Source organism: Rhipicephalus sanguineus, chromosome 1 (genome assembly GCF_013339695.2).
Source record: "Rhipicephalus sanguineus isolate Rsan-2018 chromosome 1, BIME_Rsan_1.4, whole genome shotgun sequence".
Classification (NCBI taxonomy): domain Eukaryota; kingdom Metazoa; phylum Arthropoda; class Arachnida; order Ixodida; family Ixodidae; genus Rhipicephalus; species Rhipicephalus sanguineus.
The window spans coordinates 325,195,828-325,204,980 of NC_051176.1; the positions used below are offsets into that span (position 1 = coordinate 325,195,828).

General features: G+C 47.1%; 1 long non-coding RNA gene across 1 annotated transcript; it reads right to left on the bottom strand.

Annotated features, from left to right (window-relative positions):
* Positions 1-4,641: 4,641 nt before the first annotated feature.
* LOC125757046 (uncharacterized) lies at positions 4,642-8,440 on the bottom strand. Its single transcript, XR_007415060.1, has 3 exons — positions 8,324-8,440; positions 5,222-5,554; positions 4,642-4,811 (listed from the first exon to the last, which is right to left on the bottom strand). It is a non-coding gene; the product is annotated as an uncharacterized LOC125757046 (long non-coding RNA).
* Positions 8,441-9,153: the final 713 nt, after the last annotated feature.

Sequence of the window (9,153 nt, forward strand, 5' to 3'; positions counted from 1 at the left end):
TTTTGTTCTTGGTTCGCCTTGATGACGATATTAACGCAGGCAAAACCACATATAGCATAGTCACCTGTAGCATACTGAACGCGCGCTGGCGCCAAACAAAGTCTTCTTCCTTTTGTTCTTGGTTCGCCTTGATGACGATATTAACGCAGGCAAAACCACATATAGCATAGTCACCTGTAGCATACTGAACGCGCGCTGGCGCCAAACAAAGTCTTCTTCCTTTTGTTCTTGGTTCGCCTTGATGACGATATTAACGCAGGCAAAACCACATATAGCATAGTCACCTGTAGCATACTGAACGCGCGCTGGCGCCAAACAAAGACTTCTTCCTTTTGTTCTTGGTTCGCCTTGATGACGATATTAACGCAGGCAAAACCACATATAGCATAGTCACCTGTAGCATACTGAAGCGCGCGCTGGCGCCAAACAAAGTCTTCTTCCTTTTGTTCTTGGTTCGCCTTGATGACGATATTAACGCAGGCAAAACCACATATAGCATAGTCACCTGTAGCATACTGAACGCGCGCTGGCGCCAAACAAAGTCTTCTTCCTTTTGTTCTTGGTTCGCCTTGATGACGATATTAACGCAGGCAAAACCACATATAGCATAGTCACCTGTAGCATACTGAAGCGCGCGCTGGCGCCAAACAAAAGTCTTCTTCCTTTTGTTCTTGGTTCGCCTTGATGACGATATTAACGCAGGCAAAACCACATATAGCATAGTCACCTGTAGCATACTGAGCGCGCGCTGGCGCCAAACAAGACTCTTCTTCCTTTTGTTCTTGGTTCGCCTTGATGACGATATTAACGCAGGCAAAACCACATATAGCATAGTCACCTGTAGCATACTGAGCGCGCTGCTGGCGCCAAACAAAGTCTTCTTCCTTTTGTTCTTGGTTCGCCTTGATGACGATATTAACGCAGGCAAAACCACATATAGCATAGTCACCTGTAGCATACTGAACGCGCGCTGGCGCCAAACAAAGTACTTCTTCCTTTTGTTCTTGGTTCGCCTTGATGACGATATTAACGCAGGCAAAACCACATATAGCATAGTCACCTGTAGCATACTGAACGCGCGCTGGCGCCAAACAAAGTCTTCTTCCTTTTGTTCTTGGTTCGCCTTGATGACGATATTAACGCAGGCAAAACCACATATAGCATAGTCACCTGTAGCATACTGAAGCGCGCGCTGGCGCCAAACAAAGTCTTCTTCCTTTTGTTCTTGGTTCGCCTTGATGACGATATTAACGCAGGCAAAACCACATATAGCATAGTCACCTGTAGCATACTGAACGCGCGCTGGCGCCAAACAAAGTCTTCTTCCTTTTGTTCTTGGTTCGCCTTGATGACGATATTAACGCAGGCAAAACCACATATAGCATAGTCACCTGTAGCATACTGAACGCGCGCTGGCGCCAAACAAAGTCTTCTTCCTTTTGTTCTTGGTTCGCCTTGATGACGATATTAACGCAGGCAAAACCACATATAGCATAGTCACCTGTAGCATACTGAGCGCGCGCTGGCGCCAAACAAAGTCTTCTTCCTTTTGTTCTTGGTTCGCCTTGATGACGATATTAACGCAGGCAAAACCACATATAGCATAGTCACCTGTAGCATACTGAACGCGCGCTGGCGCCAAACAAAGTCTTCTTCCTTTTGTTCTTGGTTCGCCTTGATGACGATATTAACGCAGGCAAAACCACATATAGCATAGTCACCTGTAGCATACTGAACGCGCGCTGGCGCCAAACAAAGTCTTCTTCCTTTTGTTCTTGGTTCGCCTTGATGACGATATTAACGCAGGCAAAACCACATATAGCATAGTCACCTGTAGCATACTGAACGCGCGCTGGCGCCAAACAAAGTCTTCTTCCTTTTGTTCTTGGTTCGCCTTGATGACGATATTAACGCAGGCAAAACCACATATAGCATAGTCACCTGTAGCATACTGAAGCGCGCGCTGGCGCCAAACAAAGTCTTCTTCCTTTTGTTCTTGGTTCGCCTTGATGACGATATTAACGCAGGCAAAACCACATATAGCATAGTCACCTGTAGCATACTGAACGCGCGCTGGCGCCAAACAAAGTCTTCTTCCTTTTGTTCTTGGTTCGCCTTGATGACGATATTAACGCAGGCAAAACCACATATAGCATAGTCACCTGTAGCATACTGAACGCGCGCTGGCGCCAAACAAAGTCTTCTTCCTTTTGTTCTTGGTTCGCCTTGATGACGATATTAACGCAGGCAAAACCACATATAGCATAGTCACCTGTAGCATACTGAACGCGCGCTGGCGCCAAACAAAGTCTTCTTCCTTTTGTTCTTGGTTCGCCTTGATGACGATATTAACGCAGGCAAAACCACATATAGCATAGTCACCTGTAGCATACTGAAGCGCGCGCTGGCGCCAAACAAAAGTCTTCTTCCTTTTGTTCTTGGTCGCCTTGATGACGATATTAACGCAGGCAAAACCACATATAGCATAGTCACCTGTAGCATACTGAACGCGTGCTGGCGCCAAACAAAGTCTTCTTCCTTTTGTTCTTGGTTCGCCTTGATGACGATATTAACGCAGGCAAAACCACATATAGCATAGTCACCTGTAGCATACTGAACGCGCGCTGGCGCCAAACAAAAGTCTTCTTCCTTTTGTTCTTGGTTCGCCTTGATGACGATATTAACGCAGGCAAAACCACATATAGCATAGTCACCTGTAGCATACTGAACGCGCGCTGGCGCCAAACAAAAGTCTTCTTCCTTTTGTTCTTGGTTCGCCTTGATGACGATATTAACGCAGGCAAAACCACATATAGCATAGTCACCTGTAGCATACTGAACGCGCGCTGGCGCCAAACAAAGTCTTCTTCCTTTTGTTCTTGGTTCGCCTTGATGACGATATTAACGCAGGCAAAACCACATATAGCATAGTCACCTGTAGCATACTGAAGCGCGCGCTGGCGCCAAACAAAGTCTTCTTCCTTTTGTTCTTGGTTCGCCTTGATGACGATATTAACGCAGGCAAAACCACATATAGCATAGTCACCTGTAGCATACTGAACGCGCGCTGGCGCCAAACAAAGTCTTCTTCCTTTTGTTCTTGGTCGCCTTGATGACGATATTAACGCAGGCAAAACCACATATAGCATAGTCACCTGTAGCATACTGAACGCGCGCTGGCGCCAAACAAAGTCTTCTTCCTTTTGTTCTTGGTTCGCCTTGATGACGATATTAACGCAGGCAAAACCACATATAGCATAGTCACCTGTAGCATACTGAACGCGCGCTGGCGCCAAACAAAGTCTTCTTCCTTTTGTTCTTGGTTCGCCTTGATGACGATATTAACGCAGGCAAAACCACATATAGCATAGTCACCTGTAGCATACTGAACGCGCGCTGGCGCCAAACAAAGTCTTCTTCCTTTTGTTCTTGGTTCGCCTTGATGACGATATTAACGCAGGCAAAACCACATATAGCATAGTCACCTGTAGCATACTGAACGCGCGCTGGCGCCAAACAAGATCTTCTTCCTTTTGTTCTTGGTTCGCCTTGATGACGATATTAACGCAGGCAAAACCACATATAGCATAGTCACCTGTAGCATACTGAAGCGCGCGCTGGCGCCAAACAAAAGTCTTCTTCCTTTTGTTCTTGGTTCGCCTTGATGACGATATTAACGCAGGCAAAACCACATATAGCATAGTCACCTGTAGCATACTGAACGCGCGCTGGCGCCAAACAAAGTCTTCTTCCTTTTGTTCTTGGTTCGCCTTGATGACGATATTAACGCAGGCAAAACCACATATAGCATAGTCACCTGTAGCATACTGAACGCGCGCTGGCGCCAAACAAAGTCTTCTTCCTTTTGTTCTTGGTTCGCCTTGATGACGATATTAACGCAGGCAAAACCACATATAGCATAGTCACCTGTAGCATACTGAACGCGCGCTGGCGCCAAACAAAAGTCTTCTTCCTTTTGTTCTTGGTTCGCCTTGATGACGATATTAACGCAGGCAAAACCACATATAGCATAGTCACCTGTAGCATACTGAACGCGCGCTGGCGCCAAACAAAGTCTTCTTCCTTTTGTTCTTGGTTCGCCTTGATGACGATATTAACGCAGGCAAAACCACATATAGCATAGTCACCTGTAGCATACTGAACGCGCGCTGGCGCCAAACAAAAGTCTTCTTCCTTTTGTTCTTGGTTCGCCTTGATGACGATATTAACGCAGGCAAAACCACATATAGCATAGTCACCTGTAGCATACTGAACGCGCGCTGGCGCCAAACAAAGTCTTCTTCCTTTTGTTCTTGGTTCGCCTTGATGACGATATTAACGCAGGCAAAACCACATATAGCATAGTCACCTGTAGCATACTGAACGCGCGCTGGCGCCAAACAAAGTCTTCTTCCTTTTGTTCTTGGGTCGCCTTGATGACGATATTAACGCAGGCAAAACCACATATAGCATAGTCACCTGTAGCATACTGAACGCGCGCTGGCGCCAAACAAAGTCTTCTTCCTTTTGTTCTTGGTTCGCCTTGGATGACGATATTAACGCAGGCAAAACCACATATAGCATAGTCACCTGTAGCATACTGAACGCGCGCTGGCGCCAAACAAAGTCTTCTTCCTTTTGTTCTTGGGGCGCCTTGATGACGATATTAACGCAGGCAAAACCACATATAGCATAGTCACCTGTAGCATACTGAACGCGCGCTGGCGCCAAACAAAAGTCTTCTTCCTTTTGTTCTTGGGGCGCCTTGATGACGATATTAACGCAGGCAAAACCACATATAGCATAGTCACCTGTAGCATACTGAACGCGCGCTGGCGCCAAACAAAGTCTTCTTCCTTTTGTTCTTGGGGCGCCTTGATGACGATATTAACGCAGGCAAAACCACATATAGCATAGTCACCTGTAGCATACTGAACGCGCGCTGGCGCCAAACAAAAGTCTTCTTCCTCTTGATGATGATATTAACGCAGGCAAAACCACATATAGCATAGTCACCTGTAGCATACTGAACGCGCGCTGGCGCCAAACAAAAGTCTTCTTCCTCTTGATGATGATATTAACGCAGGCAAAACCACATATAGCATAGTCACCTGTAGCATACTGAACGCGCGCTGGCGCCAAACAAAAGTCTTCTTCTTTTGTTCTTGGGGCGCCTTGGTGACGATATTAACGCAGGCAAAACCACATATAGCATAGTCACCTGTAGCATACTGAACGCGCGCTGGCGCCAAACAAAAGTCTTCTTCCTTTTGTTCTTGGGGCGCCTTGATGACGATATTAACGCAGGCAAAACCACATATAGCATAGTCACCTGTAGCATACTGAACGCGCGCTGGCGCCAAACAAAAGTCTTCTTCTTTTTGTTCTTGGGGCGCCTTGGTGACGATATTAACGCAGGCAAAACCACATATAGCATAGTCACCTGTAGCATACTGAACGCGCGCTGGCGCCAAACAAAAGTCTTCTTCCTTTTGTTCTTGGGGCGCCTTGATGACGATATTAACGCAGGCAAAACCACATATAGCATAGTCACCTGTAGCATACTGAACGCGCGCTGGCGCCAAACAAAAGTCTTCTTCTTTTGTTCTTGGGGCGCCTTGGTGACGATATTAACGCAGGCAAAACCACATATAGCATAGTCACCTGTAGCATACTGAACGCGCGCTGGCGCCAAACAAAAGTCTTCTTCTTTTGTTCTTGGGGCGCCTTGGTGACGATATTAACGCAGGCAAAACCACATATAGCATAGTCACCTGTAGCATACTGAACGCGCGCTGGCGCCAAACAAAGTCTTCTTCCTTTTGTTTTTGGGGCGCCTTGATGACGATATTAACGCAGGCAAAACCACATATAGCATAGTCACCTGTAGCATACTGAATGCGCGCTGGCGCCAAACAAAAGTCTTCTTCTTTTTGTTCTTGGGGCGCCTTGGTGACGATACTAACGCAGGCAAAACCACATATAGCATAGTCACCTGTAGCATACTGAACGCGCGCTCGCGCCAAACGAAAGTCTTCTTCTTTTTGTTCTTGGGGCGCCTTGGTGACGATATTAACGCAGGCAAAACCACATATAGCATAGTCACCTGTAGCATACTGAATGCGCGCTGGCGCCAAACAAAAGTCTTCTTCCTTTTGTTCTTGGGGCGCCTTGATGACGATATTAACGCAGGCAAAACCACATATAGCATAGTCACCTGTAGCATACTGAACGCGCGCTGGCGCCAAACAAAAGTCTTCTTCTTTTTGTTCTTGGGGCGCCTTGGTGACGATATTAACGCAGGCAAAACCACATATAGCATAGTCACCTGTAGCATACTGAACGCGCGCTGGCGCCAAACAAAAGTCTTCTTCCTTTTGTTCTTGGGGCGCCTTGGTGACGATATTAACGCAGGCAAAACCACATATAGCATAGTCACCTGTAGCATACTGAACGCGCGCTGGCGCCAAACAAAAGTCTTCTTCCTTTTGTTCTTGGGTCGCCTTGGTGACGATATTAACGCAGGCAAAACCACATATAGCATAGTCACCTGTAGCATACTGAACGCGCGCTGGCGCCAAACAAAAGTCTTCTTCTTTTTGTTCTTGGGGCGCCTTGGTGACGATATTAACGCAGGCAAAACCACATATAGCATAGTCACCTGTAGCATACTGAACGCGCGCTGGCGCCAAACAAAAGTCTTCTTCTTTTTGTTCTTGGGGCGCCTTGGTGACGATATTAACGCAGGCAAAACCACATATAGCATAGTCACCTGTAGCATACTGAACGCGCGCTGGCGCCAAACGAAAGTCTTCTTCTTTTGTTCTTGGGGCGCCTTGGTGACGATATTAACGCAGGCAAAACCACATATAGCATAGTCACCTGTAGCATACTGAACGCGCGCTGGCGCCAAACAAAAGTCTTCTTCTTTTTGTTCTTGGGGCGCCTTGGTGACGATATTAACGCAGGCAAAACCACATATAGCATAGTCACCTGTAGCATACTGAACGCGCGCTGGCGCCAAACAAAGTCTTCTTCCTTTTGTTCTTGGGGCGCCTTGGTGACGATATTAACGCAGGCAAAACCACATATAGCATAGTCACCTGTAGCATACTGAACGCGCGCTGGCGCCAAACAAAGTCTTCTTCTTTTTGTTCTTGGGGCGCCTTGGTGACGATATTAACGCAGGCAAAACCACATATAGCATAGTCACCTGTAGCATACTGAACGCGCGCTGGCGCCAAACAAAAGTCTTCTTCCTTTTTGTTCTTGGGGCGCCTTGGTGACGATATTAACGCAGGCAAAACCACATATAGCATAGTCACCTGTAGCATACTGAACGCGCGCTGGCGCCAAACAAAAGTCTTCTTCTTTTTGTTCTTGGGGCGCCTTGGTGACGATATTAACGCAGGCAAAACCACATATAGCATAGTCACCTGTAGCATACTGAACGCGCGCTCGCGCCAAACGAAAGTCTTCTTCTTTTTGTTCTTGGGGCGCCTTGGTGACGATATTAACGCAGGCAAAACCACATATAGCATAGTCACCTGTAGCATACTGAACGCGCGCTGGCGCCAAACAAAGTCTTCTTCCTTTTGTTCTTGGGGCGCCTTGATGACGATATTAACGCAGGCAAAACCACATATAGCATAGTCACCTGTAGCATACTGAATGCGCGCTCGCGCCAAACGAAAGTCTTCTTCTTTTTGTTCTTGGGGCGCCTTGGTGACGATATTAACGCAGGCAAAACCACATATAGCATAGTCACCTGTAGCATACTGAACGCGCGCTGGCGCCAAACGAAAGTCTTCTTCCTTTTGTTCTTGGGGCGCCTCGATGACGATATTAACGCAGGCAAAACCACATATAGCATAGTCACCTGTAGCATACTGAACGCGCGCTGGCGCCAAACAAAAGTCTTCTTCTTTTTGTTCTTGGGGCGCCTTGGTGACGATATTAACGCAGGCAAAACCACATATAGCATAGTCACCTGTAGCATACTGAACGCGCGCTGGCGCCAAACAAAAGTCTTCTTCCTTTTGTTCTTGGGGCGCCTTGGTGACGATATTAACGCAGGCAAAACCACATATAGCATAGTCACCTGTAGCATACTGAACGCGCGCTGGCGCCAAACAAAAGTCTTCTTCTTTTTGTTCTTGGGGCGCCTTGGTGACGATATTAACGCAGGCAAAACCACATATAGCATAGTCACCTGTAGCATACTGAACGCGCGCTGGCGCCAAACAAAAGTCTTCTTCTTTTTGTTCTTGGGGCGCCTTGGTGACGATATTAACGCAGGCAAAACCACATATAGCATAGTCACCTGTAGCATACTGAACGCGCGCTGGCGCCAAACAAAAGTCTTCTTCCTTTTGTTCTTGGGGCGCCTTGATGACGATATTAACGCAGGCAAAACCACATATAGCATAGTCACCTGTAGCATACTGAACGCGCGCTGGCGCCAAACAACAAGTCTTCTTCTTTTTGTTCTTGGGGCGCCTTGGTGTCGATATTAACGCAGGCAAAACCACATATAGCATAGTCACCTGTAGCATACTGAACGCGCGCTGGCGCCAAACAAAAGTCTTCTTCTTTTTGTTCTTGGGGCGCCTTGGTGACGATATTAACGCAGGCAAAACCACATATAGCATAGTCACCTGTAGCATACTGAACGCGCGCTGGCGCCAAACAAAAGTCTTCTTCTTTTTGTTCTTGGGGCGCCTTGATGACGATATTAACGCAGGCAAAACCACATATAGCATAGTCACCTGTAGCATACTGAACGCGCGCTGGCGCCAAACAAAAGTCTTCTTCTTTTTGTTCTTGGGGCGCCTTGGTGACGATATTAACGCAGGCAAAACCACATATAGCATAGTCACCTGTAGCATACTGAACGCGCGCTGGCGCCAAACAAAAGTCTTCTTCCTTTTGTTCTTGGGGCGCCTTGATGACGATATTAACGCAGGCAAAACCACATATAGCATAGTCACCTGTAGCATACTGAACGCGCGCTGGCGCCAAACAAAAGTCTTCTTCTTTTTGTTCTTGGGGCGCCTTGGTGACGATATTAACGCAGGCAAAACCACATATAGCATAGTCACCTGTAGCATACTGAACGCGCGCTGGCGCCAAACAAAAGTCTTCTTCTTTTTG